This window comes from Equus caballus, chromosome 19, assembly GCF_041296265.1.
Source record: "Equus caballus isolate H_3958 breed thoroughbred chromosome 19, TB-T2T, whole genome shotgun sequence".
In the NCBI taxonomy this organism is placed as follows: domain Eukaryota; kingdom Metazoa; phylum Chordata; class Mammalia; order Perissodactyla; family Equidae; genus Equus; species Equus caballus.
Window position 1 is genome coordinate 27,786,594 of NC_091702.1, and position 20,996 is coordinate 27,807,589.

General features: G+C 37.8%; 2 long non-coding RNA genes across 4 annotated transcripts in view; one reads left to right on the plus strand and one right to left on the minus strand.

The window, feature by feature from the left end:
* LOC138918966 (uncharacterized) overlaps window positions 1-9,286 on the plus strand; it is a 32,900-nt gene extending 23,614 nt beyond the window's left edge. The window contains exon 4 of the long non-coding RNA XR_011428770.1: window positions 6,656-9,286. This is a non-coding gene — a long non-coding RNA (uncharacterized lncRNA). The remainder of the gene's footprint in view (window positions 1-6,655) is intronic.
* The window catches only part of LOC111769026 (uncharacterized), a 77,595-nt gene continuing 58,085 nt past the window's right edge, over window positions 1,487-20,996 (minus strand). The window contains exons 2-3 of one of the 3 annotated variants that reach the window (XR_002801726.2): window positions 10,273-10,380; window positions 1,487-7,672 (exon numbers count right to left, since the gene is read on the minus strand). This is a non-coding gene — a long non-coding RNA (uncharacterized lncRNA). Of the gene's footprint in view, window positions 7,683-10,155; window positions 10,381-20,996 lie in introns of those variants that run through there. The other 2 variants (XR_011428769.1, XR_011428768.1) reach the window with 2 other exon arrangements.

The following is a 20,996-nucleotide window of genomic DNA, read 5'->3' on the forward strand; positions in this document are numbered from 1 at the left end:
CTACAACTCTCTTTGAAACAGCTATAGCATTATCCTCTAATCACAGTTTATGAAAACACCATACAGTTGTAGAGTGCTCCTCGAGAAATTGTCATACAAATTAATTCACTCCATTCTCAAGAACAACACATATGACTTAAACATGCAAGGAATTACAATATCAGTTCTGCAGATGAAGAAACTGAGGGTTGTGTCTGGTCCAGTGGTGGTGTGGTTAAGTTTACATGCTCTACTTCAGTGGTCCAGGGTGCGCAGGTTCGGATCCTGGGTGCTGACTTAGCACTGCTTGTCAAGCCATGCTGTGGCGGCATCCCACATAAAACAGAGGAAGACTGGCACAGATGTTAGCTCAGTGACAATGGTCCTCAAGCAAAGAGAGGAAGATTGGCAACGGCCATTAGCTCAGGGCCAATCTTCCTCACAAAAAATAGATAATTAAAAAAATAAAAGGAAGAAAAAGAAACTGAGATTTATAAAGGCTGAATAACTTGCTCATGACCATAAAACCAGTAAATGAAATAAATAGACTTATTCTAGAATAGATTGTGGATGCTGGTATATGACAATCACAGTTTTAAGCACTCTTGAGTCCTCAAGAAAGATCTGTACAAATTTATAAAGAATTTGGTCAAAACTTTGAAGACACTGTGCATGCTAAGACACTTGTAGGCATAAGTCAGCTACGAGTGAGTGGACCTGGCTACTGCCCAGCAGCTGTATCTCAACTTAATATTGTATCTTTATTACTTCTTGCTAATTTCATAAGGATCTGAATAAATCAAATACATACTTTGGGTCATTCATTCATTCATCCAAAAAATAGCTATGAATCGACTCTGTGACTAGTGTTGTCCCAGATGTGGGAGATACAGTGGTCCTCCATACTGACTCAGTTGCTGAACCCAAGGAGCCTGCAGCTACAGAACAGCCATTAGGCAAGAAACTATTTAAAAAGTCTGATGGGAATTATAAGAGATGATTTTCAGGAAGTTGTGAGATCTAAGCTAGATATTAACCACAAAATTTCTCCCTTGAAAAGCTGAGACATCAAGGATAAACAAGAATTAGGCAGTTTAAAGAGAGGAGAGAAAAATAACGTTTTACCTTTGATTCCACTTTACTGCTTTTTGTGAAAGAAAACATATTGTATAATAACAGTGTTTATAAATTTTGGAATTTATGATGGCCTCAGGATGTACCATTGTGAATGTCAAGGGTAGTTTGTTTCCTGAGCTTTCCTCAACTTACTTAAGTAGGTTGGTTAGAACACGATGCACTTATAAAGTCAGAGATTTAATTGCATTCTTAACTCATGATGTTTTCCCCGGCCCAAGCATGCAATCTGTGGTCATAACTCTGTCATAAGAAAGGGTGCCTAAGAGAATGTGGATGCAAGAGTGAAATTTCATTGCCAATGATGGAAAAAAAAATTTTTGAAGTACAGATGCTACCGACATCATAGACTTTTCTGTTTACCTTAAAGACATCAGCTTATTATAGAGTTTATATATATATACTATACAAACATAGTCAGAGTCTTACATTTCTTTCCATAGCATTTGGAAGAAAGAATTCATGTTAATTTGTATTGCTTCTTATAAACATTCTAATTTTTTCAAAGTGTCACTAAGAATTTTTGCAAGATTTGTGCTGTATGTGTCTGAATATTCAGTAGTTATAGTAATATATTTTAAATAACATCTGTTGGAAATATCATTATGTAGCACAGTGAAATTCTAATTGATAACATATTTTAAAAAGTCAAATCTAAATTTAAAATTTCTTTTTTGCATAATGGACAACACCAGCTCAACAACAAGGATTATGTTCATGAAAGTAAAGTACAGTTAACACAAAGCATAAGCAATACAAAAGAGAATATGTTTTAAAAATATACCCTAAATTATTGATATCATTCAAGACATTTGACTTATGAAAGCCTAGAATGACCCTTTGGAACATTAACAAATTTGTAAAAATCATGGAATGTCAAAATTGGATGCAACATTTTAAGGTCAATTCATTCTGATTTTATAGATGAAAAAACTGAGGTCCGGAGGTGAATGACCTAACGAAGGTCACAATGCTAGTTAGCAGTAATGTTGGGACAACACAAGTATCTTGACTCAAAGTCTAGTTCTCCGTGGGGGGTCACTATGCTATCAGCTTTATATTTCATAGAAAGTTAAAAATAACTCCAAGCAGACTTTCAAATGATTCTTCCACCATTTTGAGTGCATGTCTGTGTTTGTATAGCTTGTATATAAAGATGGAAAAGATAACTCACAACTGAAGAAAACTCAAATCATGTTGATCTTTGCTTCTAAACTTTGTTGGTACTAGGATGGGTAGTAAATAGTTTGAGAGTCATTGCAAAGATATCTTATGGCCCATCATTGAATAGGAAATGGATGAAACTGATGGGAAGTTGGAGATATCAATGTTCTTAACTACTCTGTATCTATCTATCTGTCTATCCGTCCATCTATCTGTCTGTCTTCCTGTTTGCAAGGAAGTTGAAATTGTGTATTGCCATGCATAAAGAAACATGTGCTGTAATTTTCTAAATTGAGTAGTTAAGTCATTTCTTTTGATGGCTATCGTTAAAGCCAAAGGATCATTACCCTTTTCGGGGGGGGGGGGGGCACTACACCACATTTCAGCAGGCTATCTGGTCCATCTTTACTGCTGGATGGAGTAGGCAGAAGGAGCTCTAAATCAAATCTCTTCGCTCCAGAACGAGAAAGACAGTGGATCTGTCCAAAGGATTGACATGTAAATTGTTTGTAATTGCTGTTAAACAAAGGTCATCCTGAAAGCTGACATGCAAAAGTGAACGGCACAGAACTGGAGCAGAACGCTTTGAGGGTGGATGGGAAGAATCAGTGGAGACTTTAGCTGGCAATCCCGTTCTTAGAAGACCCTTCAGATAGGAGGGCAGAGCACTGACCTTGTCACATGCATGTGGCAGAAGGCCAGTCATCAGGCTGAGGGAGGGCAGAGCACATGTCTGGGACAGGGGCTCTTGCTACACATCTAGTATGGACTGGGCATCAGGAAGGGAGAGAACAAGCCTCAGACAATGAGTTATGAGACAAAAGTCCACTTACTAAGACTGCAGCACAGGAATAAGAATTAAGGGGGAGGTGAGCTGAGGCTAAGAAAACAGAAGGGTTCCTGGCGATAGAATTGCCTGAGCCAGGCCCCAGGGTAAAAGAGAAACTCAGGTAGGAGGCATTTAACTGGCTCTACCCTTACAACTTTGAGTCTAAATCACAGTGCCAAATAACGCTGCCTAGTCCTAAACCCGTCTCCATTTTATATGCGAGTAAATCGTGCGGATACATGTCTGTGTGTACATGTGCACCTAGGATTATCTTTCACTTAATCTCAATTTCTTTATAATTTTCTTTAGATTTTTATAGATCCATTTTCTGTTTTATATCTGACCATGGTCACCTTGTAAAAACACCAATATGGAAATTGATTCCAAAACTATCCTGTGATTCATTTGTGAATGGAATTTTCTTTACCCCCACTAGTTATCTGGCAAAGTAAATTGGTAACTGTGCCAATATAAAAAAATTACTGAACTCAGGATGACTACAATTAAAATTACTCTCTGCTGTGTAATGTTTACTGACCACAATTTAACAAATACCTCAATGCTATCTGCTTTTAAGTAGATACCTTAACTGTAATATCTTTTTCTTAACACGAAAACCAAAAACAAATAAACAAAAACACACAGGAATTAGAAAAACATGTTTCTGAGTTTCTCAGTCATAGCTTAATATGACTACATTATCTTTTTAAGTTTGTATAGGTCAAGGGTACCAAATTGTAGTAGTAATTCCCAGAGCAAGTTGTTCACACAAAGTAATAATAAGACATTTTTCCAAAGAATTCAAAGCAATTTTTTTCACTGAATTTAACCAGGCCCTTTTTGAGACATGTAGGAAATGAGTATAAGCATGCCCATTATATGAGTGAAAAGATGAAACCCACAAAGTGTTTAGATAGTAGGAATTCCAAATCTAGATGAATGCATCAGACTAAAACAAATCAAAATGTAGCGCTCATTTTGCATTTTAAACCCTTTATAACCCAACTGATTTATAAACCACTGGGTTACACTGCCAATGGAGACAAAAATATTCCATGTCCTTCACGCTATGGCTCAGACTCAACGAAAAGGACGAAAAAGAGAGGATCTCTTTTGAGTGAAAGAGATACGTGAAATCAAATAAAAAGATGCCATTTTTCCCACTAAATGAACAAAATATTTTTAAATCATAATAATGTAAGAACAAGAGAAATACATACAAACATAATCCTGATTAAAGTGTAATTAACATCCTTTTTGAAGAGCAAGATTCTTAACTCCATAGATTTGACCCAGTAATTTTACCTCCGGATGTAACTTTAGAAAATAATTAGACATGTGGACATGTATCTATATACAAAAATATTCACTGACGTGTTAATATCTAACACTAGAGATTTGGTTTTAAAAATTCTGATACATCCATGTGATGGAATATTATTAACGCAGTAAACATTTTGAATACTATGTAATAATATAATAATAACAAAAACAGGATACAAAACAGTTTATGCATGAGTTATGGTTCTTTGGTTGCAAGCAACAGAATCAAACATTAGCTAATTTAAGCCACAGAACATGATACAGAAGAAGGACGAGGAAGAGGTGATGGAGGAGGAAGAGGAAGGAGAAGAGAAAAAGTAAGGGGAGCTAAAGAGTCAGACTCGGGAGAGGCAGCGCTGGGGACCCAGGGAGTGGCAGCTGTCAGCCTCATCTGCTTAAACCACTACAGGACTCAACTCATTTTTTTTTTCCTATCTTCGAATCCCTGTATTCACAGCGTCAGGAGAGAGTTGGATTGCTGTAGTTTGAGTCAAGTATCTACCACTTGGCTAGAAAAATTTCACTGGTAGATCTAACAATCCAACGTATTATGAACGAAAGACGTTTTTCTTTCTACAAAATGACTGGAAAAAATAAAAAATTAACAAGGAAATTATTGTGATAACGGTTGTTTTCTTCCTTATTTTTTTCTGTTTCCAAGTTTTATACATTAAGAATTATTTTGTTTTCAGAAAAGTAACATTAATTTATTTAGAAAGGATAGTTCATGAAACAGAGCAAGGTAAGCTTAAGTCGGGATTGAGTTTATGACCTCATTTCCCTTAAAACTCACCCACAGAGCATATTCCTGAATGTGTAAACTAGTATTCATTATGTTCTTTTAATGACGGAACTTATTCTTTTGTCTAAAATCAGTACTACATGAAATGCCTCACTTGTAAATGCTTTGCCCTTTCTCTTACGTGTTCCCGGGCTGTTCTTTTTTCTTTTGTTTTTAATGTACAATTGAAATGTGACGTTTTTATTTTTGCAGCCAGCATATTAACCTTTCATTTAAAAGTTTCACTACTAAGTTGAGATACAATAAAGTACAGCTTTTTTTCACCTTTAAAATGTATCTTTTGTTGAATACCAATTAATTACTAGAATATTTTATGAAAAATATTTTTAATTCACTGTGGACAGTCTTTCAAATAATAATACATTTTTTTCAGTTTTAACTTTTGGGTTGATTTTTGAGTTGATTTTGATACATTCTGATAATGATACGTTTGCTTTTTCCATTAAACAAAGAACAGAGCAGTCAACTCAAAAACAAATTCCAAAGGAATTTGACAGGATTTGAAAACTGTTTTTGAAGTTTATTGGAAAGGAATCTCTTAATCCAGGATCATGGCCTTAGGTGATTGTGAGAAAGATGACTAGACCATGAGCAATCTAGCCAGGGAAGTAATAAAAGGCTTGTTTTTCTATCTTTTGAAGAATTGGAATGAAAGAAGGAAAATTATTTACCAGGGACAAATAATTGAAATCAATCTACATGGAACATTTTTAGAATCTATTATTTATCTTGGAGACCTATAGATTTTGCTCAAAATCAGGAAAGTGATCATTAATAGTAGTAATAGCTATCAGTTAAGAGATTTTTTAAATTACTTTTTAACTATTATGTCTTTTTAATCATTACAACTTTATAATTATAAACATTAAAATTCTTCATCATATTAGGCAAGTGTTACATTGGCATAGTAGAAGTAACACAGGGCAGAAGCCCAAATAATTTTATTCTTGTCCTTGTTCTGCCATTATCTGGGTGGATCACCTTCCACTATTTACTTAATCTTGCTAAGTATAGTTTCCTTTAGTTAGGAAATAAATTTAACACCAGCTGCGCCATTCACAGCTCATAGGGTAATTATGCGGATTAGATGAATTGTAAATATGAAGATGCATGAAAAGCTGTGAATTTTCATAGAAATGTAGGGTGATGATAATACTGTTATTATCGTTATTATTATTACAATAAATGTAAAATGAGAAACCAAAGTGTAAAATAAAGTGTAAAATTCTCTTTGGTTTCTGAACTATTGGTATTTATCACTATAGACTCTAGCACTTCAAAACTGAAGTAACTGAGCATCAATAATTGTGCTCTTGGTATCGATGAAGGAAGATATTATGTAAATCTTATGAGTTTTGATTTGTACACATTATTTTAAAAAATTGATTAAAAAGCTTTCTTTCAAAAATGTGTGACACTTACAGCAGCTTCCTATGAATTCTTCATGATTTTAATGCTCGTGAAAGGAGACAGACTGACAGCACCAGCAACTGTTTATCTCTAAGAAAATGCATCAGCAATTAAAACTTCTAAAGCGTTGGCAAAGCACCACCTCACAACACGAAAGGATCGTCTCCACGGGCTGTCTAATTCTGCAGGGACTTCTGGAAACGGCCTCAAAACGTGGTTTTCATGTCACAATCCATTAAGAGTAGGTAGGAGTCTGCTGATTTGTTCTACAGGCTGTGGGACAATGCTGGGGAGCAAGGCTGAGAGCAGAACCAGCCCTGGAACGGAAAGGCCTCTACCAAGTCAGGCTGTGTGGGGCTGAGGGATAAACCAGGCCATCTCCACAGGGGCCTCTCTTGGAGACCAGAGAATAACAAACCTTTCCTGTAAAGGTCCAGACAGTATTTTAAGCTTGCTTTATAGAAAGGTCATGAGTTGGATTTGGCCTGCTGGCCTGGTTTGTGGACCCCTGTGACAGACAAAGACATTTGCCCGGGTCAGATATGATTTAGTGACTCCCAGAATATGCTGTTCCTCCCTCCAACCACTTCAAGCCTCCTCAAGCTTCTGCTCACAGATCGACATAATTTAATAATTAGAGCTTTATAGCTTGAGCTTAAATTTCCCCTCCTAAAATGAAAATTGTAAAGCGTTGAAAAATTTAAAAGCTTCACCTTTACCCATGATTCAGATGTATCCATACATTCTTTCAAATTATGCCTACCTACACCTGACTCTGTCTCTTACGGTACCCCAGTTGGGACATAAAAGTAAAGCAAATCACATGCAATCACCCAGAGTCATTTTCCTTTGCTCTCCACTAGAACCTGGAGCGTGCCTCCTTTCTTCAGGTTCTGAATCCTTCCTTTCTATTTCTGAAGCTCTTTGGATTCAGTCATCCTTGTTTCCTGTTTTGACTTCGGGTCCTTGGCTCCTGGGCTATCTCCTTGGGATGTGTTTCGTCTTCTCTGGATTTGACATCTCCTAAACTCCTAAAGGAGACTCAAATAATAAAATCCATCTTAGCGAATAATGTGAGAAATAAATGAGATAACTCAAGTTAGAGGTCCAGGATATAGGTGCTCAAAAATCAGTATTATCAACAGGAAGAGGAATAGAACTTCAGGGTTCCCCACGTCAGGCAAGGTCAGGGTGGAGAGGTTGAGTGCAAGGACAGAGGAACACAGAAAAATAGTTATTTCCATAGTTTTCTCAAAGTCATCCCAGCCTCTGGCTCTGTTATCCAAATTAGCACCAACAGGTTCTATATAAAAAGTGGGACAAGGTTTGCTTAATTGTCTAAGGAATATAAATACAAACTTTCAAAGGACTTAAGGAGCAGCAGCTACAATGTACTTCTATTAAAATGGTCTTTGTTATCTCTTCAAGATCCTGGTTTCAATTGCTTTGGATATATATCCAGAAGTGGAATTGATGGATCATATGGTATTTCTCTTTTAAATTTTTTGAGGAACCTCCATACTGTTTTCCATAGCAGCTGTACCATTTTACATTCCCACCAACAGTGAACAAGAGTTCCAGTTTCTCCACATCCTGGCTAACTCTTGTTACCTTTTTTTCTTTTGTAACAGCCATTCCAACAAGTGTGAGGTGATATTTTATTGTGGTTTGGATTTTCATTTCCCTGATAATCAGTAATGTTGAACATTTTTGCATATATCTGTTGGCCATTTGTATGTCTTCTTTGGAAAAATGTCTATTCAAGTTGTTTGCCCATTTTTTAAATCAGGTTATTTGTTTTTATTGCTATTGAGTTGTAGGAGTTTCTTATATTTTGGATATTAACTCCTTATCAGACATACGATTTGGAAATATCTTCCCCCTGCACTCCCATGTTCATTGCAGAATTATTCTGCAATATATGGAAACAACAGATGGAAATATATATATGAATATATTATGGAAACAATATATATGGAAACTACCTAATATATATGGAAACAACCTAAATATCCATCAGTGGATAAATGGATAAAGAAAATGTGGTATTTACATACAATAGAATATTATTCCACCTTAAAAAAGAAGGAAATTCTGCCATATGTGACAACATGATGAACTTAGAGGACAGGGTGCTAAGTGAAATAAACCAGTTGGAGAAGGATAAACATTGCATGACTCCACTTACATGAAGTAGTTAAAATAGTCAAACTCATAGAAGCACAGAGTAGAATTTTGGGCTGGAGAAAGGAGGAAATGGGGAGGTGTTGTTCAATGGTTATAAAGTTTCAGTTATGCAAGATGAATAAGTACTAGAGATTGCTGTACAACACGGCGTCTGTAGTTAATAATAGTGTGTTGTGCTGTTAAAACATTTGTTAAGGGGGTAGATCTCATGTTAAGTTCTCTTGTCACAAAACAAACGAACAAAACCAAAAGAAAAACTGAAGGGGTTCAGGGAAACTTGGCGATGATGGTTTATTGACTGATTTATTTTATTTATTGACTAATGTGATGGTTTCATGGGTGCGTGCATATATCCAAACACATCAAAATGTATACATTAAATATATGCAGGTTTTTGTGTATTAATTATACCCCCCAAAATCTGTTAAATAAAATGAAAATCTTTGTTGATTCCCAAACTGTCATAAGCCTCTTTCTTCCCTATCCTGATCCAAACACCTTAGAATGGAAGAAAAACCACTCAGAGGCTAGTCCTCGCCGCTTTCCTGACCTCCCCCTCTTCCACGCAGACCCTGTGGTCTCCCAACGATAATGAACTAGTTCTGATTGCCAAGCACTCCATGATCTTTCACGCCTCTGTTCTCTTGCATGTTCTCAGCTTCACATAAAAGGTTCTTCCTCCTTCTGTTATGGGATGATTTTATTAGCAACTCTGTGAAGCCTTACCTAATTGTTCTTTCTTCTTTATTCAAACAACACTGTGTACAATCTATAGTGATATGGTACTTACTATATTGGAGCTATCTGCTTGCATATTTATCTCTCCCTCTAGATGGGGAGGGGTATGGTGCTATGCATCTTAAACCCCTAGGATCCAGTAGAGAATCTGGCATATGTTGAACAAATTAATGATCTTTCTGTTAAGTTTTCTAAATTTCTGATATTTTAAAGATTTTTGTTAACTTCATCTTTAACTCTGGATGTAAATTCCTACTGTGTTTCTGGGATTCTATGTCTCTAACATACTTTCTGATCAGAGTAGGAAATTCTCTTTATTGAGTATTGTGATAGGAGCTTCAGGACTTGAAGGAGCTGGATTTACATAATTCTAATGTGCTGACAATATCCATCCATTTAGAAAACATTTAATGTCCATCAAATATACGGTAAATGCTGGAGCTAGAGATAAAATGACATATTTCTTGCCCTCAAGGAGCTCTCAGGAGAGGGAAAAAGGCAGACAATTGAACAATCTAATGTGATAAAAAGCTGTCATACATATAGGCACAGGTGCTATGGGGCAAATTGAAAAGGCATATAACCCAGATTAAGTAAATAAAGCATAGGAGGACCTTGTCTTTTATTTTGGCACATAAATAAAGTTAGCTACTTTTCCATGGTTCCAGGAAATCACAGAGAAAATCCCCCAAGGAAAGTCACCAACCACAAGATTCTCTAGCTGGTTCTCGCCCATTCCCACCAGACAGGTGACCAGCGGACACTTTCAAAATCCTGGAACAGGGTCCTGTTGCTCACTCCTCAGTGGCCGTTCCTGCAAAACATAATCAATTAATTCTTTAACGTGAACAGGCCATCTTATAACAATTTAGGAAAATTTGGCGTACAAGCTGTGCACAAATTATCTAAGTACCTGGAGGTCTAGGTTTTACAATCATTGTTAACTCCTTCCTACTTTCCTCTACTACCCATCTGAAAGCTGTTTCTCCCAGCAACTGTAGTCTCTAGTAAAGAAAGATCCATTATTCATTTCTTGGTTACAGATGTTTTTCTTAAAGATAGCTGATCTAAGCATCATTGGTAGTTTTTTGGATTCTGTGCACGAAACCATCTTCAACCTGGCTACAGTTTCTCTGGATAAGTGTCTGCTTTCTGAACTGATTCCTTGAGACAACTTGGTCTTGAGGTGTTTCTTCCATTCAGCCCTATTTTCTCTGCTTCGGGACTATATTTCTCCCTATTCTAAAAGTTTCTTCATCCTCTTTTCTTTCTCTGGGAGATCCAAGCTTGTTCCATTCATCTGCTTCTATAGCATTATCTCTCAGGGCCTTTCATTCTCATAAAATCAGAAAACCTTGGTGTCAAAAAAAACAGACCTCTCTCCCAATGCCAGTAATTCCTCTTCCACCAGTCTCCAAAACTTTCCCTCAGCATGAAGCACTCCCACCTAAAAAGCAGCCTCCCTGATCGGTTCCCACTGGTCTTGCTCCAAATAAACCATCCCCTTCCTTACACGACAGCTTTCAGATACTTTATATCATCTGTAATTTTCACACAACGTGGCCTAATTTCTCTTAGGCACTTTTCACAGACGAGTTTTCCACATCAACTTCCACTAATGGCCTATGTATGTACTATATCTCCAACGCTGGAGGCTAGGTTTGTTCCTCCTGAAATGTGGTTTCTTTGCACTGTTCCCAGCAGAGTGTTCCAGATGGAGTGTGATCAGAACAGATATCAGAGAGATTCTTATTATTCTTTATCTGGCCACTGTAGTTTTATTTATCAAATGACATATAATACCATTCACATATTTGGCACCAGTTTTTCCTCCAAAGATTAATCTTCTCTCTCTATTTTTTTAATACTCTTTCATGGTGGCTAGTGTTGGCATTAATGGTGAGAATTGGGGAGCATGCTAAATATGCATATGTGGATGTTTCATATTCCTGTTAATTTGTATCTTTGGTTTTGGTTTATACTCAGCCCACCAAGATCTTTTTATTTTTTTAATTCCAATGGTTCTGACCTGTGATATAATAGCTAACTTGCATGATGTATGTTATTTTCAGACTTGCGAGTGATGCTTCTGTAGTATATTCATGACTAGGGACTTCTACCCCGACTCAATCACTCTGAACCCGTATACACTCCTTTTGAGTCATCTACCTAAGCATGGATGTCCTTGTCTCTTCTGGCACCAAGTCTACACAAGTATTAGCACAACTGTTACTCTATTAACCATTAATCAAGGCCAGATAAGTGGGAATTAGGGACATCTGCTCATTAGATGGATATAAGCATCACTCTAGATCTCACCCTTAATGTGGTTGGACATACCCTAAGAAAACCCTCACAGTACATGCTCTTATATAAATCCCTCCCCTTGAGTGGAGAAGAAATCCGTGACTTTCATCTAGCCAATGGGATATGGTAAAAGTGAGAGGATAGTCATTCCCATGATTACGTTACAATATATACAACTCCCTCTTGGCAGACGGGTGAAAGAGATTCTCTTCCTGGCTTTAAAGAAGTAAGATGCCATGTCATGGGAGGGCCTGTGAAAGGCCATGGCAAGGAATTTTGGGCTGCCTCTAGGAACTGAGAGCAGCCTCCAGCCAGCAGCCAGCAAGGAAATGAGTACTTCAGTCCTACAACCATAAGGAATTGAATTCTGCCAATAACCAAGTGAGCTTGGAAGAGGACCCTAAGCTTCTGAAACAAAGACAGTCTAGCTGATACTTTTATTGTAGCCTTGTAAGATCCCAAGTAGAGGGACCGGCCTGGTGGTGTAGTGGTTAAGTTCTCTTGCTTGGCTTCAGCAGCCCAGGGTTCGTGGGTTGAGATCCTGGGTGCAGACCTATGCACTGCTTGTCAAGCCACCCTGTGATGGCATCCCACATACAAAATAGAGTAAGATTGACACAGATGTTAGTTCAGGGGCAATCTTCCTCACCAAAAAAAAAAGAAAAAGAAGAAGAAGAAGATCCCAAGTAGAGCTTCTAGCTCAGCCATGAGTGACTTCTGACCCACGGAAGCTGGGAGATAAGATATGTATGTTGTTTTAAGCCACTAAGGTTGTAGTAATTTGCTATGCAGCATAGAAAACTAATACACTTAAGGGTTTTGCACCACTCAGCCTCACCATCATTTGAGCCTACCTGACAGCCTGATATACGGTTCCTGTGATGTAGCTTCAAAGTCATGTTGAAAACCCTGAAATCAGCATACTTCCTAGGTGCCTGGTTAGGCACTATGGGCAATAGAAGGTGAAGTGATCGCACTCAAGCAGCTTACAGTCGTATTGTAAAATCAAGAAGCTCTTAATGACAGCAACAACAAACTGATCCTCTGGGACATGTTAAAATGCTCTAGAAAGTCAAAGAAGGGACAGATTTGAGGGGTCTATGGAGAATTCTATAGGATTCTACACCAACTCCAACTGCTAAGTAGGCAGATAATGCCACTTTGAAAAGTCTCTATTCCTAATACTCCCAAGAAGGAGGAGAAAATTAAACATAAAATCTATGGTTTTTAAGAATTCATAAAGATCTAAGATCAATAGAATACTGAACCATAATGGGTTGTTGTAAATAATACATAGAAATGAGATAATATATGAAAATATCTGGTACAGTACCTGGCATAGTAAGTACAATAAAAATAAACTGAATGAGATGAAATGCTAATTTATATTTACAATGTTATGACCCCTTTAAGTAGCAGGAGGCTGCCTGAACAACCTCTGCAATATCTGGCCCTTGGAGACTAATGAAGTCTCAAGGGAATCACATAATGTTATGGTACTTGGCAGCTCTCCCATATCCTCCACCCTAAAGGGTTGACTACAGGTGCTCCCCAAGACCTCTGTGGCTCCCTGAAACCTGCATTAACACGTGATCTTTAAGCTACAGTAGAGTGGGCTGGCTGAGGAGCATCATTCACGGTGAAGAGGGTTTCTGTGATTCCAGTCATCACTGGGAGGCACAGGGGTGAGGGAGAGCAATTCGGGATCATTGTGAGGAATGTGGCCCTCAATGGACTCTTTTTCTCCCCACACCCATATAAGCTGTATGAGAAGTCAAGTAAACTTTGTGTTGCGGGGCACTTGCAAAAGAGGAACTCTTCCTTTCAAGAGACGTTAATTTGTGATCAAGAAAGGTAAAATATCCTCTTCCAGAAGGTCTAAGTGGAACTCAGTAGGTAAATCTATCCCCACTTTCTCATTTCCTGTCACAAAATGGTGAATCAGTGCACTTGCTACCCCCTCTACAAAGAATACGCTTCCGTTTCTTATCCTTTTTCCATACCTGGCAAAATATTCTTCTTTTAAAGTCCCGATTGAAATGTCTCCAATGTCTGAGAAATCTTTTCTGACTCTCTAAGGCAATAGTTAGTCCAATTTGTATTCATATGCTACCTTGCTTATATCTCACCTTGCATTTTAATTATCACTAAATGTCTGTGCTTCCCCAACATTATAAAGTCATCCATGCTAGAGGCAATGTGTATGATAGATATTTATACTTGCGTCCTACCCTATACTAGATCTGACTCATTATGGAGATTCAATATATATTTGGACAACAAATGAAATAATCTATGTAAACAGTATCTAAATTGAGGAGGAGGTCCCCCAAATCTCAGAGACTCAGTCAGAAGCACAAAAATGGTAAACCTCGAAGATAATCACAGTTTGCTTTCAAAAGTTTGCATTGGCAAGGAATCCTTTTACCCCAACCACCAGCTATCATCTTAAGATAAAGCACATTTCATGACAAAATAGTCCTTTCGAGGCATGTTTATTATATAATGGAATCACTACTGATATGACGGTTTAGAATCGTGTTCTCATAAAATAAAATAGGACAAGGAATAAAGAACTGCACTATTTTGACAATCCAAGTTAATGACCCAGATTCCTTTTATTACTAGACGTGCAGAGCTTCATCACTCAGTGAGTGCTATGGAAAGAGAAACCCTAGGAGATCTGATGCCAAAACAGGTCAGCTGGCCGATGTCTCAGCTTCAACTTTTCACAGTATCACTAACCGGTTCGGTGAGAGTCTAATAACACTAGTTGTTTAGCGCTTAGTGTCTCTGAAGCTCTTTAAAACACTAAATAACCCAACATCTTCTAACTCCCTGAGAGATGAGGAAGAATTATCATTCTGCCTTTACAGATGGAATATTTGAAATGTAAAATAGCATATCCAAGGCCAGACAGGAACTCAGCACGATGATTAAATAAAAACTCTGAGTTCCCAACATCCAAGCCTTGGCAAAGGAATTTGTCACATTGCCTTTTTATAGAGAGAGCATGGAAACCCAGGGGGGATGCATAAGAGAGAGCTATGAATTTTAAAGCAATATGGAAATGTATTTAATTTAGGCTGAAGTTAATAGGTAATCAGCTCAATTCCTCCCCCTCCTGCTTATGAGAAGCTGGCTGTCAGGACAGCAATTTGGGTGACTTGGAAGGACCAACACAGGCTGAATAGTGACAGACATGAGCAAAAGAAAAATTAAGAAACAGGGAGGACTTATATGCTGTCATCGATGCCTTTAGGGAACTTAAAAAGAGAAGTATTAGCACCAGCAAGGCATTTACCTACTTTGGGTTATTCTCTACACTGAGAACAGAGTTTCATGACCCACAGCAGAATTTTATAACATATTTAAGGAAGTCGTTCATCCAGGGAAGACTTCTTAGCTCTGGGCTCTTTGGTTCACATTCCTGGTAGCATGAGCTTATATCACTGTGATGCTGTTTAATGACTGATCAGTGAAAAGCTAGGTGTGTCCCACAAGTCAGCCCTAGACAACAGCTTGCATCTCGCTTGCCTCACAGAAGTCAGGGTTCACTTTATAAATTCATCACCCAGGGATGTGAGTTCTGATAGCAAAGACAACCTCTATCCCCAGGAAGTAATTTATCTTCCTACAGACATTCTCTGGCTTTAATAGCTGATAACAGAGTTGTGGGATAAGGAGAGCATTGACCATAAATGAAATGCTCTCTTCTGGTGTTCCTCATTTAGGCACTCACTATTTGACCTTCAGTGGCCTCTGGTTCCTTGAAATGAGGTGGAATCACTACATACTGAGGGGCAGAGTAAAGAGAGCTGAGAGGAAGTCACAATGGCTATCTGTTCAGGTGATTTGAAATATCAAGGTTTTTATCCAAATAACTTGGAATCAACAATCCAAAGAGACTTATGCATCCCTAGGTTCATTGCAGCATTATTCACAATAGCCAAGACATGGAAGTAACCCAGGTGCCCTGCTATGGATGAATGGATCAAGAAGATGTGGCATATATGTAATGGAATATTACTCAGCCGTAAAAAAGACAAAATCTTCTCATTTGCAACAACATGGATGGACCTTGAGGGTATGAAGTTAAGTGAAATAAGCCAGAGAAAGACAAATACTGCATGACTTCACTCATATGTGGAAGATAAACAAACACATGGATAAAGAGAACAGATTAGTGGTTACCAGTGGCGAAAAGGGCCGGGGGTGGGCAAAAGCAGTAAAGGGGCACATATGTATGGTGACGGATAAAAATTAGACTGCTGGTGGTGAGCACAATACAGTCTATATAGAAATTGGTAAATAATAATGACACCCGAAATTATACAATGTTATAAACCTTTATGCTTTCAGTAAAATAATTGAAAGAAAAAAAAGAAAGAAGCCAGGAAGCAGACTCCCCCGAATATCTCTCTCAGCTGCCTGCCCACTTGATGCACCATTAATCACTAAAGGGAGAGATGCTAAAACAGGAACTGTTGCTTCCAGGTGGCCAGAGGTGGGATGCTCGTGTGGCTATCTGACCCTTGCTGTCAGATAAGAAAGGGATGACAAAAATAAGAATACGCCTTTCGTGTCTAAAAGTGGCATAATTTGCATAGAATTTTCAGACACATTCCTGCAGGAGATCCTCCCTACAGCCCTGTGAGGGAAGCAGGGTGAAGATTATTGTTTCCATTTGTGAGATAGGAAACTGAGGCCTGTCAGAATTCCGTGACTTTCCCAGAGTAGTATAGTTAGTAAGTGGTTGAGCCAGGATGGAACTTCAGAACCTCCAATGCCAAATCCACCTTGTTTCTGTGCCCAGGCATCTCTGCACAATGAGCTGTTCATCCTGTACTTGTCTCCAAGTCAAAGCAACCTATCTTTAATACAACGAGAAAGAGATCTAGATAACCTCCCGGGATCTTTCTAGTGCCAGACGTCAATCACCTCACTGGCAGCTATAGCCCACTGAGAACCAACCCAAGAATTTAGGTAATGGGTGTCTATATCTTTTCCAGATCACTTTGGAAGGAACAATAATTATGGCCTTTTGGTGGGGACCAGGGCATCATACTCCATAAGGGATTATGAACTCTCATAACATGCAATATTTACATATTTTTCACATACTATATTCCAGGAGCAAGGGGCTTACAATGTAACAGGAAGGCAGGCATTAAATGGATAAGTGCACAATCACTTAACTCCAACAATCATATTTAATAAATGACAGTGCCCTGGAAATTGGCTAAAATACGGTGAACTTCTTATCAATAAACAAACCACAAGTTGTAAGAGAAAATCATGGAAGAAAATAAAGTCACTTTTGTAGAGAGTTATTTTCACTATTTGTGGAACTGACAGAAAAATATACTTGGGAGAGGCTGTGAGCCATATTAAAAAAAAAAAAAAAAAAAGCTGAAAAAGACCCTGTGGCCTCCTTGCCACTTACTCCTTAAGGAAGTAGAAATTTTTCCAGACCCTTCTGTCACTGTGGCAGGTGACTGACTTATAACTCAGGTGTGCATTTGCCTGCTTAAATCTGCCACTGTTCCAAACAGCTTGCCACGCTCTATATATAGAGATGACTTCACCCTCTGTTGGAATGCAGCAGCTGTTCAGCAGTGCACACTGATATGCTACAAAGACTTGGGCCATATCTAATTGAGCACTTCAATACTGCAGAGATAGGCACCATGGAAATATTTAGATAAAATGCCTTTGGCCAGATGGAAGCTGGCCAGGACACAGGATAAAATCTCCATCTCACAGGACTGCCAGTGAGTCTCAGCAGGGGGCTCCGTGGAGAAAGGCGGCATCTGGAGAGATGCTGCTCTGTGCCATCCACCTCCCATGCTGTAAACATGACACAACCAATAACAGGGAGAAATCAGCATTTTCTTGCTTATTCCTTCTCCTTGTGGCAGACCAAATAGAGCCTACCCTCTGTGAAAACAGTCTGCATCGTAACGGTGACTACATGTCAGAAAGGCTCTCCAGTTTTAAGATTCCTCCACAAGACTGATTCATCCTCTAGCTCCCAGACTTCCAGCCCTGGAAATTGGTTGGCAGGTATAGATAGACCAGGTGCTGCCATTCCACTGTGGTTTTTCAAAATACTTTTATAAACTAATTTTTAAAGCTGAACAGTATCAGAAAGTGATAAAGATTATAATTACTTTTTTGAATGTAAAAGAACCCTTTCAAAGTAGACCAAAAAAAAATATTTTGTTGGCCATTCTACCACTCTGAACCAAAAATGAAGTTGTAAAGCTTCCCGGTAACTATTTTTTCATATCTCATAAATCACCCAATAAGTTGTTTTCCAAAAAAACAGGAAAACACGACAGGATGAAAAACACGAAAAGAGGTAAATATCATCTATGTGTGAACGCCAAGAGACATTCAGAAGAGCAAACCCCAGTGAATGTTAAGAAAAGCATAATGGGTTTAATTATATTTAAAAGGTCTATTGCTATTGACATTTATTCTCTTTACCAGGAATTACTATGATTTTAGGTAAGACAAAAATAACTGAGATGTGTATTTTTCAATTATTAGCAATATATTTTGTGTCCACATATCCTTACGTATTATCTTCCAATTCTCACCAAAACATTGTGTCATAGATATTATCAGCTCCATTTTAAACTGAAGGAAAGAAACTCAGAAAGGTTAAACGGCTTATTCAAAATCCTGGTGTTTATTACAGAGTCCGGGTTTGATTCCAGGCTACTTGATCCCAATACCCATCTGGCCAATGCCTATTTTTGTGCAGGCTAGTAGACTAGAAATGGTTTTTACTTTTTTATGAAACTGAAAAAATCATAAGACAAATAATATTTTGTGACACAAGAAAATTAGATGAAATTCAAATTCACAAATAAAATTTTATTGGAACACAGCCACTTTCCTTCTTTATATTTTGTCAGTGATCACTTTTGCCCAAGGACAGAGTTGAGTAGCTGTGACAAATACCAAACAATGCATGAGAGAAACACAGTAAATAATCATCTTCATGGCTCAACCAAATATAAGACTCAATAAATGCAACATTATTAGTCCTTTACTTTAAGGAAGGAAGAGTAAATGAGATCTAAAATACTTGGGATATTGTAATGATAATTTCAAAAGTGGATTCCATACTCAAACCTTAACCATGCCTTACTATAGGAGGTAAGTTCCCCAAAAAAGGCTCATATGCTAAAGGATTTCCTATATTAAGCTGGTAGATTGGCATGATTCACTATATATCTTATTACATTACATCAGCCAAATATTTAGAGACTGAATTTGTCCAAGCACAAATTGCAATGAGTGGTCCAAGTTTGAATAAACACACAGACACACTAAGATAGATTAGTACAAATGCTAAAAATTTCAGAACTATACTCTTTTATTGTTACGTATTTTCATTTTGAAAATATTTATCATTTTATTCTTAAGGTACTGTTTTAGGCAAGGCATCAGATTGTGGAATGCCTGCTGTGTTATGCTAAGGGGCTTGGTTTTATCTGATGGTGATGAGAGCCATTGAAGACTTTCAAATACGGGAGTGACTTGGGGATTCTAGTAGTTCGGTGGTCAGTGGAAAAAGAGCTGTCCACAAAGTCCAGATGTGTACTAGTAGAAGAAGAGAAAAAATGTCACCAAATAAACAGGATTAGAAAGCTCAAGAGGAAGGATATAATTTGTAGTGTCAAATGCTGCAGAAAAATCCTATAATGCAAGGATTTAAAAATACCCCTTGGATTGGTCAATTAGAAGGTCATTGGTAACTCAGTAAAACCAGTTTCAGAGGAACAGTGAGGCCAACGTTAGACTGAAGTCGACTGAAGAGTGAATTAGAAGAGATTATAGATTATTTTTACCAGAGATTTGGAAGATCAGAGGAGAGAGATCAGGCAGTTGCTTAATGAAGAGGCAAAGACAAGGGTTTTTCTTGTTTTGCTTTATTTTCTTTTTCCTTTTTCGGATAAGAAATGCTCAAACATGTTATAGGCTGAGAAGAATGAGCCAGGAAGAAAGGGGAAAAAAAACTGAAGATATCAATTGAAAAAGCTGAATGTCTAATGGAGCAAGTCTTGGCAGAGGGGGCCATAAACACTGACAGGATTTGGATTTGAACAAAAAGAGAGGCATCCTTTCTGCTGATACTGGAGAGAGGAAGAGAGTTTGATGACAGATATAAACTAGGCTGTAGGGCTGTATGTGGGAGAGACTCAGTCTCTCATAGCTATGGCCTTGGTTGTCTAGATGAAGAAGGCAAGATCATTAGCCGAGAATGAGAGGTAGGGGTTGAATGGCAGTTTGAGAAGATCAACGATTTTTGTAAAGTGTAAATACTCCCAATGTGGAGGCAGGCATTTCATTCCTCTACTCTCTTGTCACTATCATTTAAGCCGCATGTGAGCACCCTAGAATGTGCAAAGTGACCTTCTCAAAATGATCTTTAATATTTGTTGCCACTTATCTGACGCTTCTTCATGATGTTCTTTTCTTTTGTCTTTTTCTTACAATATTTTCCACCTTCTGCTCATCATATGTTGTTGTTCCCAAGATTATGTAACTTTGGGAAGATATTTTGTGCCTGTAGTTCAGTCACCAACTTCAATCATTAATTCCCCCTGGACATTCTGTTTTGGATTATCGTCATTTTACAAGTGACTTTTTGTGGTTAGAGAGTTCTTTTTTTCAGTTTTATGTGAGATTCAGATTTAAGGACCTTGTTTTTAAGATCTTATCATGGAAAAAAAAGTCTTCCATTTTTAACATTATACTGACCTCTAGAGTAGAAAAGCTCGAATGTCACCAACAAAAAGAAAATAGCAAGATAACTGGCATGGGAAGGCTTATTTTTAAAACTCCAGTAACCCTCATTAGGGGAGTATGCATTTAGAGGAACACTTTTTTACTTAAATACATAATTGAAATAAATAACTGAATTTTCATACATAGTCATATGGGAAACATATCAAGATAATCTCTACATAGTCTTAGCCTCAATACAATATTTTTGGAATGAGATTGGCTTAGAAATAAATGACCGCAGCATTCTATTTCACATTTATGTAGTGTCCTTTCTCTAAAGAAAGTCAAGATCTTAAATAACAAAACAAAGAAGAAAAA